The sequence below is a fragment of the Phyllobates terribilis genome, unplaced genomic scaffold (genome assembly GCF_046119375.1).
Source record: "Phyllobates terribilis strain yellow unplaced genomic scaffold, ASM4611937v1 Scaffold_12__6_contigs__length_324123572, whole genome shotgun sequence".
NCBI classification, from domain to species: domain Eukaryota; kingdom Metazoa; phylum Chordata; class Amphibia; order Anura; family Dendrobatidae; genus Phyllobates; species Phyllobates terribilis.
In genome coordinates, this window is record NW_027362772.1 from 11,864,318 (window position 1) to 11,886,178 (window position 21,861).

Here is a 21,861-nt window from a genome sequence, read left to right on the forward strand (position 1 = left end):
ATAATGAAAAGTTTTATATGAAGAGTTTATTGCTGCTGATAATATATATAGTGTTTTATATGTTTATGATGTTTTGAAAAAAATTGTATGTTTTTGGATATTTTATTCTTTTACAGCCCGAGGACGTGCTGTGATTTACCAGGGGGGAATGTAGCACCCTGAGGATTCGGCTGCTACAGGGGTATTGCACCTCAAGCCAGAGGTGTGGTATTCCACTCCCGGGTAAGGATGGAGTGTGGAACTGAGCTTAGTAGGCTGCATGCACTACATACATCCCATTTCCGGGGGACAGAACAACGGTACTCCCACTAAGTAAATGTGCAGGTACGACAGCGTCTGTCCCTGGCTGGAGTGGGAGGGGGGTGGAACATCCCAGTAGTGTAGGGGCAGATAGGGGGAGTAGTCTGGGTAAAGCTAGGAGCTCATTGGGTGCTGGTCACCTGGGCTCACACATAGAGGGAGTATATAAGGTGGGCACCATCTTAGAACAGGGTCAGTCAGAGAGCCTGAGGAGAAGCTGAGGGAGAGCTCAGCCAGGAGGGCTGACAGGGAGCTGTGGCTCCGGCTGGGCCCAGCTCCAGGGCTGAGCCTGCAGTGAAGCAGAGGAGAGAGGAAGAGAAGAAGGACCCAGAGAAAGAGTCAGAAGGAACCCTAAGAACCTAGTCTTAAACCAAAAAGGGTGAAGGGTTGGCGGACACGGGTACCGGAACCCGAACTGGTGGAAGCCACTAATCCTCAGCCAGGAACCGGAGGTCGTGGTCAAGATTTGCCACGACCCTCACCAAATCCACCAGAAAGGCACACCAAGCATAGGGTCAGGGAACCCAGAGGAGGTTTGACCACCAAGAGACCCGAGGGAGCCGGCCAAAGGTGGATCCCTGGTGGGAATGGCCAGGAGGAAGAGAGAGAGAGACAGGGAAGCTCAGGACCACGCTCCGGACTGCCTGGGGGTTGGCCGAGTCCAGGACCTGGTGGACGCAGCACGGCTCGGGTGGTCACTCAAGGCCAGAGTGACTAAAGCGACATCAGTGAGTAAAAACCCTGAAACTGCATCTCCTGACTCTGCCTCTCCTTCCTGCATCATCACAACCCCCATCATCCACACCTGCTGCCCTGAGGCCATACCCCTCCCGTTGGGGGTTATACCATCACTGCTGCACATATACCACCGGCCTCAGCGGACTGCTCTGCAGCGGCGGCTTCAAAGCCGCACTCAACGGGTGGCGTAGTCGACATTCAAGTTAACATCTACTGCCATAGACTGCCACTTAGTTTGACACCCTGGGCACGGACCGGGTCACCGCCACAAGGACTACTACCCCCATACAGATCCGGCTCCGGGTATCCCTTGAACATGGCCCAGGGGGCGCGTCATAAGCGCACGCGGCTCTCCACTGATAATGTAGACAGACTCACATTCATAAAGATGAACAAATCATGGATCCGAAACTACTTTTCTACCCCTGTGTCATCCTGGGGAGAGTAAAAGCTTGATGATTGGTTAAAATCACCTCACCCACCGTTTTAAGCTTTCAAATTACTAATCATGGTTATCTGTATCTTGGCTGGAAAATTATTTGGGCTTTGTAGCAGTGTGCAGTACTGATTCTAGTAGGCCATCTATACTAAGCTCCGCCAGATTTAAAATTGCTAATCATGTTTATCTGTATCTTGGCTGGAAAATAACTTGGGCTTTGTAGCAGTGTGCAGTACTAATTCTATTAGGCCATCTATACTAAGCTCCACCAGATTTAAAATTACTAATCATGTTTATCTGTATCTTGGCTGGAAAATAATTTGGGCTTTGTAGCAGTGTGCAGTACTGATTCTATTAGGCCATCTATACTAAGCTCCACCAGATTTAAAATTACTAATCATGTTTATCTGTATCTTGGCTGGAAAATATTTTGGGCTTTGTAGCAGTGTGCAGTACTGATTCTATTAGGCCATCTATACTAAGCTCCACCAGATTTAAAATTAATAATAATTTTTAGCTGCATCTAGCCCAGAAAGTAATTTTGGGGCTCCTAGATGCGCAATACACATGAGAGCCTTCTTGCTGCACTACCTGCAACATGACCCTCAGATTGTCAGAATTCTAAGTAATCCTGACTACTGGGTTGCAACACTCTTAGATCCCCCACCCTCTTCGATCAACCTTTTCATTTTAATAAAGAACAAAAAAATGGTCATTTTTGAAATTATAAGCATTAGCAGGTTATTAGAAACTGAAATCAAACAGTTTTCAACTCAAAACTTTATTCTAGGTGATGTTACATTTGCACATAGGACCCCTTGTTCGAAAGGAGCTTCTGAACTCTCTCATCCATTGAATTTGTCAGGTTTTGGATGGTTTCTGCTTCAATTGTTTTGCATGAGGACAGAATACCCTCCCAGAGCTGTTGCTTAGATGTGAATTGCCTCCCGCCATCATAGACACTCCTTTTGATGATGCTCCAGAGGTTCTGAATGGGGTAGAAGTCAGGGGAGCATGGGGGTCACACCATAAGTTTGTCCCCTTTTATGCCCATATCAGCCAGAGATGCAGATGTGTTATGTGCAGCATGAGACGGTGCATTATCATGCATGAAAATGATCTTGCTGTGGAATACACGGTTCTTCTTCTTGAACCATGGCTGTTTGAGAAACTCCACATACATTATGGAGTTCATCTTTACCCCTTCAGGGATCCTAAAGGGGCCGACAATCTCTCTCCCCATGATTCCAGCCCAAAACATTACTCCACCTCCTCCTTGTTGGCGCTGTAGCCGTGTTTGAGTGGGGTGGCCATCAACCAGCCATCCTCCACTCCATCCATCTGGACCATCGAGCGTTGAACGGCACTCATCCATGAACAAAACAGTTTTGAAGTCAGTCTTCATGTATTGTTTGGCCCACTGGAGCCATTTCTGCTTGTGTGCAGTGGATAGAGGAGGTCGACAGGATGGCTTACGCACAGCTGCAAACCTCTGAAGGACCCTGCATCTTGTTGTTTGGGGGACGTTGGAGGCACCAGCAGGTTCAAAAACTTGTCTGCTGCTATGACAAGGCTTTTTTGCCGCTGCTCTTTTAACCTGACGTAATTGCCTGTAGGAAAGAGTCCTCAATTTGCCCTTATCAGCACGCACACGTGTGTACTGTGAATCAGCTACATACTTCTTGATTGCCAAGACACTTCATCCTGATCATCGCACAATGTTGATTGTAGTCATGCCTTGACCTAAACACTCCACAATTTGTTGCTTCTCAGCAGCCGACACATCCTTTTTCTTTCCCATTTAGGCCGAAAATGTAGGCTGCTTAATAATGTGGGACAGCCTTCTTAAGTAGTCTTGCCTTTCATTGGACACACCTGTCAAACTAATTAGCACAGGTGTCTGCAATTGCTTACAGTGATATAAAGAGCCCTGACACACATCACCATCAATGAGTTTAACTGACAAACAAACAAATTTTTCCCTTATCACTCCTAAACACTTTTTGCATAATAATTTGGAACACAGTGTACATGTGCTTTTCCACAAAACACCAGTGGTTCACGTAGTGAATCTTACAGTTCTAACTTGCCAACCGTGGTCTGTATGGAGTTGTTCAATAAAGGGCCCAAAATTAAGATAACATAGGCGGGAGAGGTCTCTATGAATAGGAATTCCTAAGTATTTGATACCCTGTGAGGGCCAGGCAAAGGGAAAGTTGGACTGGATGGAATCCTGTATGGATTTGGGGAGGGAGACATTGAGGGCCTCAGACTTCGCTGCATTGATTTTAAAATTTGACCATGTAACAAAGTGATCTATTTCAGCCATAACAGCAGGGATGGATATATGTGATTGAGTGATATATACTAGGACATCATCAGCAAATAGAGAGCACTTGTACTCGGTGCCTCCCACCTCAATCCACCTAATATTGGGGTTATGGCGAATTGATGAGAGCAGGTGCTCCGTCACTAGGATGTATAAGAGAGGGGACAGAGGACATCCCTGCCTTGTCCCACTGATGATTATGAAAGGTGATGAAAATGTTCTGACGCGCCCTCTGGGCCTTGGGACACCCGGAGCCGGACGCCCTTTTTGGTGGATGCTGGTGGTTGTAGTCTCCGTGGCGGCGACCCGGTTCCGTGGCTCAGGGCGGTCAAACCAGTGGCAGAACTATTTATGTGGTTTTGATGTTTAAATGTCCGACTACGCCACCCGTGGATTGCGGTCAGAGTGAACCGCCGCTGCAGGGCAGACCGCTGAGGCTGGTGTTGTGGGTGCAGCAGAGCGTAGTATAACTCCCCACGGGAGGAGTATAGCCTCAGGGCAGTGTATGCAGAGGATGGGGGTGATGGTGCAGGGCAGCAGCAGTAACGACACGGAGTCAGTGATGCAGTCCAGGGCCTTTACTCACAGTTCTTATTATCCAGACCACTTCTGCAGGTAACGGCTGCCCACGTCGTACTGTGCTCACCAGGTGAGGGGCTCAGACTACTCCCAGATAACTTTGGAGCGCTTCACAGGACCCCCTTTGTGTGTCCTTTGTCTGGCCTTTCTTACCAACGCTTCTGTCTGGCTGCCTCGGGCCTCCTCTTGGTAAACTTGGCGCCAGTTTCCCTGACCCTATGTGGTGCCTTCGTAGCGGGTGTAGCGAGGGGCTGCGCCACATAAAATGTCACAGCCTCCGGTTTCTAGCTGAGCGTCATTTCCTGCCTCCACTAGTTTCGGGGACCAGTCTCCCCCTTTGGCCTGACCCCTCAACGAAGGTGGATTCGGGCGTGCGGTGGCGACTCGCCCGTCCGCACCCCTGGGATCCCTTCGTTCCTTGTTCCTGGAGCCTTCTCCGCTCCTCTTCCTTCCTTCTCCCTCTTCCAGGCCTGGGCCTCTGTTACTAGGCCTGACTCCGGAGCAGAGCTCATGCAGAGCCCCTGCTCCCTGTCACTTCTGCTCAGACTTCTCTGCACTGAACTAAGATGGTGCCCACCTTTTATACTCCCTTCTCAATGCACCCAGGAACTGCTTCCTCCCTGCTCCTGCACTACAGGGTTCCCCTTCCTCAGTGTTCCCTCCCCCCTCTCCAGCCAGGGACAGGGACTGTCGTGCCCATCTCAGGGGCATATTGGTCGCCCTGCCCCACGGCAATGTGGTGTAATGCATGCAGGTGTCAGGGTCCTGATCCACACTCCATCCTTACCTGAGAGTGAGATATCACACCTCTGGGTGAGGTGCAATACCTCTGTAGCAACCGAGCCCTCGGGGTGCTACAGTTCCATTTATCTTCAGCCTAGGTGACGTATTGCGATACAGGGCCGTGATTTTGGCTATAAAAGGGTCACCTAGACCCCTACCCCAAGCTTTTTAAGAGAATAATATATGGCGTGCCAGGAGACTCTATGCAATGCTTTCTCAGCATCCAACGAGAGTATCTAATTACAAATTTTTAACTGCATCTAGCCCAGGAAATACTTTGTGCCTAGTAGCAGTGTCTGCTAGTCAGCGGATTATCCCAGCTGTTAAGCAAGCTACACCACCTGTAGTTTGGACACTTAATTTTTTCAAAGGAAATGCTTCGGGACCCTGGGATACTCAGTGAAGAGCATCGGGAGGCACCCAGAGGCATAGGGGCTGGGACTGGCGGTAGGACGCCTTGCGGTGGACCGCCGAGCTCGATCCTTATAAAAGCTTTTTAACTGCAGCAGCTTTAGTGGAAGCTACTGGAGCTGGAATTACGCGGCTGCTGACATGAGACTTGCCCTCCAATAGATCCTTGTAAAAGGATTTAAAGTGTATTCATTCAAATTAGAGAGACAATTTAAATTAAAAAGCTTAGACCTGCCTGCACCACAGGGGAGCTCGCTCGACCCACCAGCAGACAGGCACCAGTATTGGGAGAGTGGCACGGGCAGGAACGGACTGGCCGTGTCGGCTTCTCACTTTTTGGATTTTAGAAGGGCATGACATGCCTATATCTGTGTCTCCCCCTCCTTTTACTCCTCCACCTCTTTTCTTTTCTCATGACTATATGTACTTGTCACTTTTCCATGTGTTAGTTATGTCTTCTGAGCAGTTTGTCAGCTTTTGGACACCTTTGAAGGTGTTTTCTATGTGTTTCTATATGTTTTTGTTTGCCTGCCATTGGTTTTAACGGTGTTCGAAGGTGTTCGACGAACAGTTTGACGAACAGTTTGACGAACACAAGGGTGTTCGACGAACCGAACCGAACTCGAACACTACGGGGGTGGCTCAACACTAGTCTTCTGTCAGATGTCTTCTGTAGCAGGAGCGGCGATTGTGGTGTCACAGGGTTCTGTGGTACAGCAAGGCCCAGCATGGCACACAGCACGGCAGACAGCGTGATCGCCCTCTACAAAAAAAAAAAGGTTAGTGGAGAAAAAAAAGTGTAAATTAGCAAGCGCGAGTGCTGAACGGTGATTTGTGTCACCGATCAACTCTCGGCGGCTGCTGGATGCACGCACGGAGGTGGTGCAGAGTGGGAGGGGGGGAGAAAAATGGACAGTGACAAAAAAAGTGCTGGAAAACAGTGAGCACGGACGTTGATCAGTGATGTAGTCACTGGTCCGCGCTCGGCTGCTGCGAGGGGGGTAAAAAGAGAGAGGTGAGGGGGGGTAAAATGAGGGAGGGAGAGGTGTTGGGTGAGAGGAGAACAGAGATGGACTTACCATAAAGTCTTCTCTTTTCTTTTTTTCTGCAGGATCAGGAGCAGGCTCAGGAGCAGGAGCAGGGCCAGTAGCAGGATCAGCAGCAGGAGCCCAGCAGCAGCAGGAGACCGAAGACCCGAGCAGACCAGAGCAGGAGACACCGCAGCAGGACTGGAGCAGGACACCGGAGCAGCAGCAGGACACCGGAGGAGCAGATCCAGAAGACCGAACATGGGAGCAGGTAGGAGAAAGGTCTTGTAGTGTCACAGAAAATTATGTGGCACTACAAGGCCCAGCACAGCACAGATCAGACGTGATCGCTCTGTAGAAATCCTCACCAAGTGTGAGGATCTGCAGGGCGATCACAGGGGGGTGATAGGGTGGTGACAGGCAGGTCACAGGCCGGTCACCACCCGGTCACCTCCCGGTCAGGTACTCTGATTGGTGCGATCGATGATGACTTCGATCGCACTAATCAGAGATGGCTGGGGCCTGGGCACGCACCACAGGGGGTCACAGAGAGGTGACAGGCAGATCTCAAGCCGGTCACCGCCCTGTGACCGATCGCCCTGTCACCTGTGTTCAGGTACTCTGATTGGAGTGATCAATGTCATCATCGATCGCTCCAATCAGAGCTGGCTCGGGGCTTCTATGACATCACAGGGGGTCATGGGGCGGTGACAGGCAGGTCACAAGCCGGTCACTGCCCTATGACCACCCTGTTACCAAGCGATCCTGCTATGATCGGTGCGATCGATGTGATCGGCGAACGCACCGATCATAGCAGTCGGGGGCCAGGGATGGGGTCTCCTAGCAACAGCCTAGGATCGGTGCTCTTAGGAGCACCAATCCTAGGCTGCACATCACTGTTTCCAGCAATCTGATTGCCGGAATCAGTGAGAAATTCTGTGATTGGCTGTTCAGAATTGAACAGCCAATCACAGCGATCGTGGTAGTGGGGGGGTGGCGACACCCCCCGGGATGACGGCGCCATCTACCCTGAGGTAAGATGTCGCCGGAAATTTAATGCGATCACCGCGACTTCGGTCGCGGGACCGCATTAAAGATCATGCATAATAATACGTAGCTGGTCCATAAGGCCCAGGGCGCAGCTACGTACTATTACTGACATGGTCGTAAAGGGGTTAATCAGTTCAGTTGATCTCCTGGAGCTCTCCATCCTGAATTTTCTCAGCTGTTCTTTGTTGGTCACTGTCAGGAACGGCACCGGCATGATCACACAATATCCCACCGCTGCAACCAATTTGTCAGGAACGACACCGGCAGGATCACACAATATCCCACCGCTGCCACCAATTTGTCAGGGATTCCACCCACACACAGTCAGGAACGACACCGGGGAGATCACACAATATCTCACCGTGACGTCACGATGTCCGTATTTCGTCCGGAGTCGCGAGCACGCGATCCAGACTACTCTCTGCGCAGGTATCGGTAAGCGACCAGTGAGCGTATGGCGCAACACTCTGGGTTCCATAGCCTGGAATCCGTGTTTAACGCCCTTCGTACGGTCACTGTCAGCTTCACGATAGCCCAATTATTAATACTTTCTGCCACCACCGGCCGAGTTTAAAATATAATACAATTATTAAGAGTGAAGCTGTGCTCTACCGATATTCTACTGGTGCTCAGGGAAAAAATAAAAGTCCAGTATATAATAAATAATCCCGGCACACAAATTGAGAGAACGAGAAAATTAAGTGAAAAAAGAAAAAATTCTTTTATTAATTAAACACGAGAGAATTATCAGTTAATTAGATCCAAAAAACATCTGACGATCGTTTCAATCATATCATGACTTTCATCAGGGATAAGGATCTACATAGAAAGATAATATCATATTTAATAATACATACAAAATTATTACACAACAAGGTACAGGAATAGTTGAAGAAAAGACATTGTACTGTTGTTATAATTGTTCACGTGCTACAAGGCACAAATAGGTAGATAAAAAACTGAAGTTAATACCTCAAATCAAGCTTGTTCAGAGAAAGCCATTTGTGTAGCTTAATAGGATAAACCCATATATTAGGGTCCTATAATTAGAAAATAAGAGTATGCAATAGTCATTTTAGTCGTGTTAGACAACAAATAATGAAAAATGAATGATAATAAAATACCTGATAGCCTGGTAGAATAATCTTAATAGTGCTCTAATGCATTGCACAAATGTGCGCACAAAAAAGTATATAACATATAGTTCAGCTGGGTCTTTATGGGAAAGATCACCCTATACGAAAGAACCTGTATATGTAGGTCGTTCTGTTAGAAGTAGGAATTGTGTTCCCTTGACCCAAAGCCTGAAGTGGGCAGAAAATATCGGGCTGCAAGAAAAAGAGAAAAAGAAAGGAGCAGTCGTAATCTGTATTGGCAACATGCAAATGCTCTAACCAAGTGCATTAAGAGTGAGGGGACAACTGATGCCTACCTTAGTTGTGTGTCATATGAAATATGTAAGCCGGCACGCCGTCAGGTGTATAATGACTACTGCGCATCGCGGTTAAATAAACTCCTCAGCGAAAAGAGGAAATGAACGGAGTGCGTAACTTCCGGTTTCCGGTATGTGGAACGCAAGCCGGCGAATGCGGAAAACCATAATAGATGAAAAAAAAGGATAACATAGTAGAGAGGTAACAACGGTGCCCCCCGATGGTAGTAACTTGTATGGAGCCCGGAAAATTTCAATTCTAAAATGAAAAAGAGACATAGAAATCATGAACCATATGGTAAAAGGGGAAAAAAATGCACATAGAACAAAAAGACATAATGGAGTATTGTCAAAGACAGAGGTCAGAACACGTCACATTCCTAGGTTACAACATCATATTCCCTGTTGAGGCCCATTGGCTCCAAAGTCTGCAACGAGTGGATCCAATAAGCTTCTCTCTGGTGCAATTTCAAAATTCTATTTCCCCCTCTCCTTCCAGGTGGTATCTGTTCCAAAACCTGGAAGCGTAACTGGGAAATATTGTGTCCCAAAGTCACAAATTGATGGGGGATGGGGAGAACAGTCTGTTTGCACCGAATAGTAGATTTGTGTTTAGAAATGTGGTCTCGGATATGTTGGGTGGTCTCCCCAACATATCCGAGACCGCAGGGGCACTTAATCAGATAAATCACAAAGGATGTATCGCACGTGAAATACCCTTGTATAGGAAATAGCCTCCCCGTGCGTGGGTGCGAAAAGTGTGTGCCCTTAATAATAAGCGAACATTGGAGGCAATGTAGACATGGAACGGTGCCCTTGCGTATAGTGGCCAGATGCATCTGCCTTGATGGAGTAGAGAGGGAACCTATGTCAGCCCTAACCAGGGTGTCCTTCAAATTACGTGCTCTTTTGTTACAGATTAATGGTGGTAGATCAAGCTTCGGTATAGAAGGATATGCTTGTTTTAGCAATGGCTAGTGTTTGCGTATGATATTGCATATTAAGGTTTGATAAGGGTGGTAAGTATTAACAAAAGAAATACGAGGTAGTCTAGGATTTTTAACGGTCCTAGTTGTCAAAGACGGCGTGCTAAGGGAGCGTGGATAGCCATGTTCTATGAAGCGTTGGGCCATTTCCTGATGGCGAATGTTCCTAGTCTCTTGGTCAGAGACAATTCTGGCCACCCTCATTTGTTGTGACTTGGGTAATAACAATTTGACGTGTTTTGGATGTGCAGTGAAATAATGAAGAAGACTATATTTATCAGTAGATTTTCTGTAGAGATTTGTAGAGAATTTCCCAAATCATCCAATCGGATAACAGTGTCAAGAAAATTAATCTCACTCTCACCAATATGCCAAGTGAAAGTGACACTACTGGTCATCTTATTTAAATCAGAAAAAAAGGCATTCATGGACGCAACATCTCCATGCCACACCAGGAAGACATCGTCTATGTAACGTTTCCACATTATAACATGAGCTCTAAAAGCATGATGTACATAAACGAATGTCTCCTCGAAGTGGGACATGAATATGTTTGCATAAGGAGGTGGGACATTTGAGCCCATCGCGGTGCCCTTGCGTTGTAAGTAAAACTGGTCGCCAAATAGAAAAAAATTCTGTTCCAGAACGATTTGGAGAGCTTCAAGGCAAAATGTCTTCTGCTTGGAGTCAAAAAGATTACATTTGTATAAAAACCAGGAGACTGCAGTGAGTCCCTGGTTATGGTCGATACTCGTGTATAGACTATTGACGTCTAGTGTCACAAGAATACACTGATCCAATGGAAAAGTCAATTGTTTAATTTGGGCCAAGAACTCATTTGAGTCTTTAATGTAAGATGGTATAGAAGGAATCAAAGGGCTCAGAATTTTTTCTAATGTCACCACTAATGGAGACAAAATAGATTCCGTCGAAGCCACTATAGGGCGTCCTGGTGGTTTCCATAGATTTTTATGCACCTTGGGTAATGTGTAAAAAACTGGAGTAATTGGATACCTTTTTATTAAAAATTGTGCAAGTTTAGTATCGATAGTGCCCAATGAAATATGTCTGTCAACGAATGCCTTAATTAGGATTTGGATAGACGCGGTGGGGTTACTAAATGGCAGAGTAGGTACTAACATCGGATAATTGTGACTGGATCTCATTAACATAATATGTCTTATCCAGTATTACCAATGAGCCACCTTTATCGGCGGGTTTTATGACAATGTTTTTATTAGACTGAAGAGATTTAAGGGCCTGTGATTCTTCTAGGCTTAAATTATGTTTAAGGGGTAAATTACCCTGCGAAATAGAAGACATGGTATCCATGGTTTCTGTTGAGACTAGTGTTGAGCCACCCCCATAGTGTTCGAGTTCGGTTCGGTAGTGTTCGAGTTCGGTTCGGTTCGTCGAACACCCGTGTGTTCGCCGAACTGTTCGTCGAACTGTTCGTCGAACACCTTCGAACACCGTTAAAACCAATGGCAGGCAAACAAAAACACATAGAAACACATAGAAAACACCTTCAAAGGTGTCCAAAAGCTGACAAACTGCTCAGAAGACACAACTAACACATGGAAAAGTGACAAGTACATATAGTCATGCGAAAAGAAAAGAGGTGGAGGAGTAAAAAGAGGGGGAGACACAGATATAGGCATGTCATGCCCTTCTAAAATCCAAAAAGCGAGAAGCCGACACAGCCAGTCCGCTCCTGCCCGTGCCACCTCCGTGTCGCCGGGTTTGTGCCAGAGCCGCGGTGAACCCTGATGGCCAGCCCCCCTCTCCCAATACTGGTGCCTGTCCGCTGGTGGGTCGAGCGAGCCCCCCTGTGGTGGAGGCAGCTCTAAGCTTTTTAATTTAAATTGTCTCTCTAATTTGAATGAATACACTTTAAATCCATTTACAAGGATCTATTGGAGGGCAAGTCTCATGCCAGCAGCCGCGTAATTCCAGCTCCAGTAGCGTCCACTAAAGCTGCTGCAGTTAAAAAGCTTTTATAAGGATCGAGCTCGGCTGTCCACCGCAAGGCATCCTACTGCCAGTCCCAGCCCCTATGCCTTGGGGTGCCTCCTGATGCTCTTCACTGAGTATCCCATGGTCCCGAAGCATTTCCTTTGAAAAAATTAAGTGTCTAAACTACAGGTGGTGTAGCTTGCTTAACAGCCGGGATAATCCGCTGACTAGCAGACACTGCTACTAGGCACAAAGTATTTCCTGGGCTAGATGCAGTTAAAAATTTGTAATTAGATACTCTCGTTGGATGCTGAGAAAGCATTCCATAGAGTCTCCTGGCACGCCATATATGATTCTCTTAAAAAGCTTGGGGTAGGGGTCTAGGGGACCCTTTTATAGCCAAAATCACGGCCCTGTATCGCAATACGTCACCTAGGCTGAAGATAAATGGAACTGTAGCAACCTGAGGGCTCGGTTGCTACAGACGTATTGCACCTCAACCAGAGGTGTGATATCTCACTCTCAGGTAAGGATGGAGTGTGGATCAGGACCCCGACACCTGCATGCATTGCACCACATTGCCGTGGGGCAGGGCGACCAATATGCCCCTGAGATGGGCACGACAGTCCCTGTCCCTGGCTGGAGTGGGGGGAGGGAACACTGAGGAAGGGGAACCCTGTAGTGCAGGAGCAGGGAGGAAGGAGTTCCTGGGTGCATTGAGAAGGGAGTATAAAAGGTGGGCACCATCTTAGTTCAGTGCAGAGAAGCCTGAGCAGAAGTGAGAGGGAGCAGGGGCTCTGCATGAGCTCTGCTCCAGAGGCGGGCCTAGTAACAGAGGCCCAGGCCTGGAAGAGGGAGAAGGAAGGAAGAGGAGCGGAGAAGGCTCCAGGAACGAGGAATGAAGGGATCCCAGGGGTGCGGACGGGCGAGTCGCCACCGCACGCCCGAATCCACCTGCGTGGAGGGGTCAGGCCAAAGGGGGAGACCGGTCCCCGAACTAGTGGAGGCAGGAAACGACCCTCAGCTAGAAACCGGAGGCTCTGACATTTTATGTGGCGCAGCCCCTCGCTACACCCGCTAGGAAGGCACCACATAGGGTCAGGGAAACTGGCGCCAAGTTTACCAAGAGGAGGCCCGAGGCAGCCGGACAGAAGTGTTGGTAAGAAAGGCCAGACAAAGGAAACACAAAGGGGGTCCTGTGAAGTGCTCCAAAGTTATCTGGGAGTTGTCTGAGCCCCTCACCTGGTGAGCACAGTACGACGTGGGCAGCCGTTACCTGCAGACGTGGTCTGGATAATAAGAACTGTGAGTAAAGGCCCTGGACTGCATCACTGACTCCGTGTCGTTACTGCTGCTGCCCTGCACCATCACCCCCATCCTCCGCATACACTGCCCTGAGGCTATACTCCTCCCGTGGGGAGTTATGCTACGCTCTGCTGCACCCACAACACCAGCCTCAGCGGTCTGCCCTGTAGCGGCGGTTCACTCTGACCGCAATCCACGGGTGGCGTAGTCGGACATTTAAACATCAAAACCACATAAATAGTTCCGCCACTGGTTTGACCGCCCTGAGCCACGGAACCGGGTCGCCGCCACGAAGACTACAACCACCAGCATCCACCAAAAAGGGTCCGGCTCCGGGTGTCCCAAGGCCCAGGGGGTGCGTCAGAACATTTTCATCACCTTTCACAATCACCAATGGGACAAGGCAGGGATGTCCTCTGTCCCCTCTCTTATACATCCTAGTGACGGAGCACCTGCTCTCATCAATTCGCCATAACCCCAATATTAGGTGGATTGAGGTGGGAGGCACCGAGTACAAGTGCTCTCTATTTGCTGATGATGTCCTAGTATATATCACTCAATCACATATATCCATCCATGCTGTTATGGCTGAAATAGATCACTTTGTTACATGGTAAAATTTTAAAATCAATGCAGCGAAGTCTGAGGCCCTCGATGTCTCCCTCCCCAAATCCATATAGGATTCCATCCAGTCCAACTTTCCCTTTGCCTGGCCCTCACAGGGTATCAAATACTTAGGAATTCCTATTCATAGAGACCTCTCCCATCTATGTTATCTTAATTTTGGGCCCTTTATTGAACAATTCCATACAGACCACGGTTGGCAAGTTAGAACTGTAAGATTCACTACGTGAACCGCTGGTGTTTTGTGGAAAAGCACATGTACACCGCGTTCCAAATTATTATGCAAAAAGTGTTTAGGAGTGATAAGGGAAGAATTTGTTTGTTTGTCAGTTAAACTCATTGATGGTGATGTGTGTCAGGGCTCTTTATATCACTGTAAGCAATTGCAGACACCTGTGCTAATTAGTTTGGCAGGTGTGTCCAATGAAAGGCAAGACTACTTAAGAAGGCTCTCTCACATTATTAAGCAGCCTACATTTTCTGCCAAAATGGGAAAGAAAAAGGATGTGTTGGCTGCTGAGAAGCAACAAATTGTGGAGTGTTTAGGTCAAGGCATGACTACAATCAACATTGTGCGATGATCAGGATGAAGTGTCTTGGCAATCAAGAAGTATGTAGCTGATTCACAGTACACACGTGTGCGTGCTGATAAGGGCAAATTGAGGACTCTTTCCTACAGGCAATTACGTCAGGTTGAAAGAGCAGCGGCAAAAAAGCCTTGTCATAGCAGCAGACAAGTTTTTGAAGCTGCTTGTGCCTCCAATGTCCCCCGAACAACAAGATGCAGGGTCCTTCAGAGGTTTGCAGCTGTGCATACGCCATCCTGTCGACCTCCTCTATCCACTTCACACAAGCAGAAACGGCTCCAGTGGGCCAAACATTACATGAAGACTGATTTCAAAACTGTTTTGTTCACGGATGAGTGCCGTGCAGCGCTCGATGGTCCAGATGGATGGAGTGGAGGATGGCTGGTTGATGGACACCCCACGCAAACACGGCTACAGCGCCAACAAGGAGGAGGTGGAGTAATGTTTTGGGCTGGAATCATGGGGAGAGAGATTGTCGGCCCCTTTAGGATCCCTGAAGGCGCTAAAGATGAACTCCATAATGTATGTGGATTTTCTCAAACAGCACTTCCTGCCATGGTTCAAGAAGAAGAACCGTGTATTTCACAGCAAGATCATTTTTCTGCATGATAATGCACCATCTCATGCTGCACATAAAACATCTGCATCTCTGGCTGATATGGGCATAAAAGGGGACAAACTTATGGTGTGACCCCCATGCTCCCCTGACCTCTACCCCATTCAGAACCTTTGGAGCATCATTAAAAGGAGTGTCTATGATGGCGGGAGGCAGTTCACATCTAAGCAACAGCTCTGGGAGGGTATTCTGTCCTCATGCAAAACAATTGAAGCAGAAACCATCCAAAACCTGACAAATTCAATGGACGAGAGAGTTCAGAAGCTCCTTTCGAACAAGGGGTCCTATGTGAAAATGTAACATCACCTAGAATAAAGTTTTGAGTTGAAAACTGTTTGATTTCAGTTTCTAACAACCTGCTAATGCTTATAATTTCAAAAATGACCATTTTTTTGGTCTTTATTAAAATGAAAAGGTTGATCGAAAAGTTTGGGGGATCTAAGAGTGTGGCAACCCAGTAGTCATGATTACTTCGAATTCTGACAATATGAGGGTCATGCTGCAGGTAGTGCAGCAAGAAGGCACTTATGTGTCTTGCGCATCTCGGAGCCCCAAAATTATTTTCCGGGCTAGATGCAGCTAAAAATTATTTTTAATTTTAAATCTGGTGGAGCTTATTATAGATGGCCTAATAGGATCAGTGCTGCACACTGCTACAAAGCCCAAATTATTTTCCAGTCAAGATACAGATAAACATGATTAGTAATTTGAAAGCTTAAAACGTTTGGTAGGGTGATTTTAACCAATCATCAAGCTTTTACTCTCCCCAGGATGACACAGGGGTAGAAAAGTCGTTTCGGATCCATGATTTGTTCATCTTTATGAACGTGAGTCTGTCTACATTATCAGTGGACAGCCGCGTGCGCTTATCTGTCAGCACACCACCAGCAGCGCTGAACACACGTTCAGACAGAACGCTGGCTGCGGGGCATGACAAGATCTCCAAGGCGTAAGTGGCTAGCTCCGGCCATTTATCCAGATTGGAAGCCCAAAAAGAGCAAGGGTCCAGTGACACAGTCGTGGCTTCAATGTTTACTTGGAGATACTCCTGTACCATCGTCTCTAGGCGTTGACTATGTGTCAGACTTCTTGTCTCCTGTGGCCTTGCAAAGGATGGGCTAAAAAAGTGGTGAAATGATTCCGCAAAATTGATGTTACCACCAGATACTGTGGTTCTGTTACGGTTTGAGTGCTGAACACTTGACGGTCCCACGGTTGGCAAGTTGGAACTGTGAGATTCACTACGTGCACCACTGGTATTTTGTGGAAAAGCACATGTAAGATTCTGCAACAGTCTCTGCTGATACTCCTGCATGCGTGCATCCCTTTCTATGGCAGGAATAATTTCTGCAAATTTACTTTTGTACCGGGGATCTAACAGTGTGGCAACCCAGTAGTCAGGATTATTTCTAATTCTCACAATTCGAGGGTCATGTTGCAGGTAGTGCAGCAAGAAGGCACTCATGTGTGTTGCGCATCCAGGAGCACCAAGTCCCTGTTGTGTTGGTGGCGAGGTAACAATCATGCTTCCTTCCTCTGTCCTCTCCCCCCAACCTCGCACAACAGAAATGTGATCAAGGTCTCCCTCATCTGATGAGTCTTCCATCAGTTCGTCCTCCACTTCTTCCTGGGCTCCTGCACCTTCCTCACTAGTTTGGCTGCTACCATGCGCCCTGGTAAAACCATCTCCCCCACCCTCACATGCCTGCCGCCTTGGTGCTGCCGACCTTCTGGACCTTGCAGATGTTAGTGACGCACCCCCTGGGCCATATTCTTTAGGGGGAATACCCGGAGCCGGATCAGATGGGAGTTGTAGTCGCCGAGTGGCTGTGACCCGGTCCGTGCCCAGGGTGTCAAGCTCAGTTGTATGTGGCAGTCCTACAGATGTTATTAAGTTCTTTATTGTCGACTACGCCACCCGTTGTATTGCGGTCACTATGGCCGCCGCTGCAGCAGGGTCCGCTGAGGCTGATGGTGTTGGTGCAGCTTTTGGTAGTATAACCCCCAACGGGTGGGGTATAGCCTCAGGGGGTCAGGTGCAGAGGATGGGGGTTGTGGTGGTGCAGCGTAGATGTTAAGTGAAGACAGAGTCGGGTTGTGCAGTTTAGGGTATTTACTCACTGCTGATGTTCCGGTCACTCCAGCTTCAAGTGACCACCCGAGCCGTGCTGCGTCCACCAGGTCCTGGATTCAGCAAACCCCCAAACAAGTCCGGAGCGTGACCCTGAGCTCTCCTTCTGTCCTTTCCTCTGGCCGTCCCCACTAGTGATCCACCTAGGTCCAGCTCCCTCGGGCCTTCTGTTGGGAGACCCTTGGCCTTGGGTTCCCTGACCCTCCACGTGGTTTGCCTTCGGGGTGGATGTGGTGGGTGGCCGTGGCAGACGCTGCCCACGGCCTCCGGTCTCTGGCTAGGGTGTGCTTTTGCCCCCACCAGTTTGGGATCCGGTACCCTATTGCCGACTCTTCACCCGGGGATTGAATTTGGGTTCTCAGAGTCCTTTCTTTTTCCCCTCTGGGTCTTTCCTTCTCTGCTCCACTCTCTCTCTGCAGGCTCATCTGGACCTCTGCTTCTTACTGACTCTGACAGACTGACCCTGATCTTTGATGGTGCCCACCTTATATACTCCCTCTATGTGTGAGCTCAGGTGACCAGCACCCAATGAGCTCCTAACTTTACCCAGGCTGCTCCCCCTATCTGCCCCTACACTACTTGGGATGTACCACCCCCCTCCCACTCCAGCCAGGAACAGACTCGGTCGTACCTGCACATTTCTAAGTGGGAGTACCGTTGGTCTGCTCCTCGGAAATGGGATGTGTGTAGTGCATGCAGCCTACCGAGCTCAGGTCCACACTCCATCCTTACCCGGGAGTGGAATATCACACCTCTGGGTTGAGGTGCAATACCCCTGTAGCAGCCGAATCCTCAGGGTGCTACATTCCCCCCTGGTAAATCACAGCACGTCCTCGGGCTGTAAGAACAAAACACCACAAAACATACAAATTTTTTTCATATAAACAACATAGTAAAAACATATAAAATATCATATATATATCAGAAAACTTTTCATATAAATAACATTCTCGTCGCCTCTGGCTCCTCCTCCGGTCACTGTGCAACGTGTGACCGGGTAAAGTGCGACAGTCTTTTCTTGAAAAACTCGTGGCTTTCCTGTAAAACCAGTAGGGAGCGCTTTAGGACGCGCAACTATATACAGGGGATATGGCCGCTCTCAGTCCTCGGCCAGGTATAAGGGAGGAATGACCGCTCTCAGTCCTCGGTCAGTGGGATTTAAGGGATAAACGGGTAAACAGTTCACACATGCTGGTCCCAACGGGGACTATATTATCAGCAACAGTTTCTTTGGTACCCCGACGGGTAACTATGTACAGCCTCTACTCTGCCGTACTCAACGACGACGTCCTCCTGCTCTTTCTTTGTGGTTACCTTTAGCTTCAGACCCGTCCGGATCCTCTTGTTCTTCCTCCTCACACCGCAGCTCTTCCTCCGTCAGGCGATGCACATGGAGGGCGTAGGGTCCTTTGGCACACTTGTGCCGGGTAAAGGTGACCTCGTCCCCGATGTAAAGGTCACGACCTCTGTGTCCCTCCGGTAGGTGGGATTCAACGTCTCTCCTGGTTACGAAGACGTCGCCTGGGGTGCGGTGGTCTCGGATGAAGCCCCACCCATGCTGCATGTTAAACTTGATCACAGTCCCGGTGGTGCGGGGACTATGCGCTGCACGGGGGTCTCTCCTGGCCCGGCTCTTCTGCTCCGCGCTCCTTATTTGAGCTTGCTGTTCCCGGACCCGCCTCTCTCTCCGCTCCCTCTCAAAGACCTCGAGTTGTTGGCGGCAGCACTCAGCACGCTCCGCTGCAGCTGCCCGAGTCTCCTGAGTGAACCCCATGAGATCTTCTCCGGTGGGGTCCCACTCAAATTGGGCCTCTTCTAGCGGGGGCGAGATCCTCTTTACGGGCTGTGGAGCCGGGATCAGGGGTGCACACATGGCCCCAGCCTTCCTCTGCCGTTCCAGTTCATGATATTCCTGGGGCCAGATGAAAGGCTGCCCATCCGGGCACGTGTGTTGGGTAAACAGGTCCTCTCCCAGATGCGGCACTCTTGGTCTTATGGGCGCGGTGGTGTTAGCGCCCGGGTTGCCCGGGCCTTGCGGCCAGGCCTGGGGTATCTGGAAGGTGAAGGGCACCGTAAGGATGGCGGCGCCCTGGGCTACTTGGCCCTGCGACCAGGCCGGTGGCTCCGCGGAGGTAGGGGGCGCTGTTGGTATTGCGGCGCCCGGGGGTACTAGGCCCTGCGACCAGGCTGGTGGTACTTCCTGCTTGGTCACGCTCGGGGTCGAGGCGTGTGACGTCACAGGGGTCGCGGCTTCCGTTTGAGGCCTAGTCGGCGGCGGTGACGTTGCGGTTACGGGCACGGCAGGGGGTACTTCGGGCTCTGCGACGGGGAGCTGGGGCAGGTACGCGGTTTCCCGGTTTGGGGTAGAGACGTCCCCTTTACCTGCCTCCTTTCGTTCGGCTCCCTTCTCGGCGCCGTCTCCGGCCTTCAGTCCTCCCGCGCCATCCTCAGAGGCGGTCTGTCTCCTCGTCTTGGGTGGCGTGCTCCGCTGACAGGTCTCGGTCTGCTGGGCCATCTCACGGCTCCACGCCGCCAACGTCTCTCGCTGCACCCGGGCCATCCTCCTTGCGAGGCCCTCCAGAGCGGTCTGTGCACACTCCCGGTCTCGGGGGAGCTGTGCTAGGACCTCCACTAGGCCTAGTGGGGTCGTTGCTTCCAGCAGGCTCCTGACCAACGGGTCGGTGCTGCTCTGCTCTCCTTCCACTGTTTCCAGCAGGCTCCTGGCCAGCGGGCCGGTGCTGCTCTGCTCTCCCTCCTCTGTTTCTAGCAGGCTCCTTGCCAACGGGCCGGTGCTGCTCTGCTTTCTCGCCATCTCCGGGTAAGCTCCTCCGATACTCTTCTCCAGGCTTCTTGCCTCCGGGTGCGCTCTCTCCAGACTGCTCCAGGCGGCACCCATCTTTGTTCTCTCGTTCTCCGTCCTCCCACTCCGAGGGCGGTCCCGGGGCCACTTGGTGATTGTCAGCTCCAGGGGCAGTTCTTTCACGCTGACAGACACCTCTAGCATCACAGTCTCTGTTGGTGGGGGCGGTTTCCACTTTTGGCGCCATTTTCGGTCCTGGCCCACGATGGGAGGCGGCCTCTCACCACCCTCTGGCACGCCCATAATGGCGTCCGCTCTTCCAAGGCGGGAAACCTTTGGAAATGGCGGGAATCGCTTCCCAGTGGCGGGAAACTCTGCAGATGGCGGGAAAACGCTGTTAATGGCGGACAACCGGCGGGAATCGACTGGTGATGGGGTCCGATGGCGGGGACCCTCCGGAACCGGCAGGAGACTTCTTTTTGAGGTAAACTCGTTCTTTTCTTCAGGCACGCAGTACCCGGTTGTTACGGGCACGTAATCCTGCCGACTACGCCAAAGTTGACGCACCCCCTGGGCCATATTCTTTAGGGGGAATACCCAGAGCCGGATCAGATGGGAGTTGTAGTCGCCGAGTGGCTGTGACCCGGTCCGTGCCCAGGGTGTCAAGCTCAGTTGTATGTGGCAGTCCTACAGATGTTATTAAGTTCTTTATTGTCGACTACGCCACCCGTTGTATTGCGGTCACTATAGCCGCCGCTGCAGCAGGGTCCGCTGAGGCTGATGGTGTTGGTGCAGCTTTTGGTAGTATAACCCCCAACGGGTGGGGTATAGCCTCAGGGGGTCAGGTGCAGAGGATGGGGGTTGTGGTGGTGCAGCGTAGATGTTAAGTGAAGACAGAGTCGGGTTGTGCAGTTTAGGGTATTTACTCACTGCTGATGTTCCGGTCACTCCAGCTTCAAGTGACCACCCGAGCCGTGCTGCGTCCACCAGGTCCTGGATTCAGCAAACCCCCAAACAAGTCCGGAGCGTGACCCTGAGCTCTCCTTCTGTCCTTTCCTCTGGCCGTCCCCACTAGTGATCCACCTAGGTCCAGCTCCCTCGGGCCTTCTGTTGGGAGACCCTTGGCCTTGGGTTCCCTGACCCTCCACGTGGTTTGCCTTCGGGGTGGATGTGGTGGGTGGCCGTGGCAGACGCTGCCCACGGCCTCCGGTCTCTGGCTAGGGTGTGCTTTTGCCCCCACCAGTTTGGGATCCGGTACCCTATTGCCGACTCTTCACCCGGGGATTGAATTTGGGTTCTCAGAGTCCTTTCTTTTTCCCCTCTGGGTCTTTCCTTCTCTGCTCCACTCTCTCTCTGCAGGCTCATCTGGACCTCTGCTTCTTACTGACTCTGACAGACTGACCCTGATCTTTGATGGTGCCCACCTTATATACTCCCTCTATGTGTGAGCTCAGGTGACCAGCACCCAATGAGCTCCTAACTTTACCCAGGCTGCTCCCCCTATCTGCCCCTACACTACTTGGGATGTACCACCCCCCTCCCACTCCAGCCAGGAACAGACTCGGTCGTACCTGCACATTTCTAAGTGGGAGTACCGTTGGTCTGCTCCTCGGAAATGGGATGTGTGTAGTGCATGCAGCCTACCGAGCTCAGGTCCACACTCCATCCTTACCCGGGAGTGGAATATCACACCTCTGGGTTGAGGTGCAATACCCCTGTAGCAGCCGAATCCTCAGGGTGCTACATTAGCCCTTCCGCATACAACTC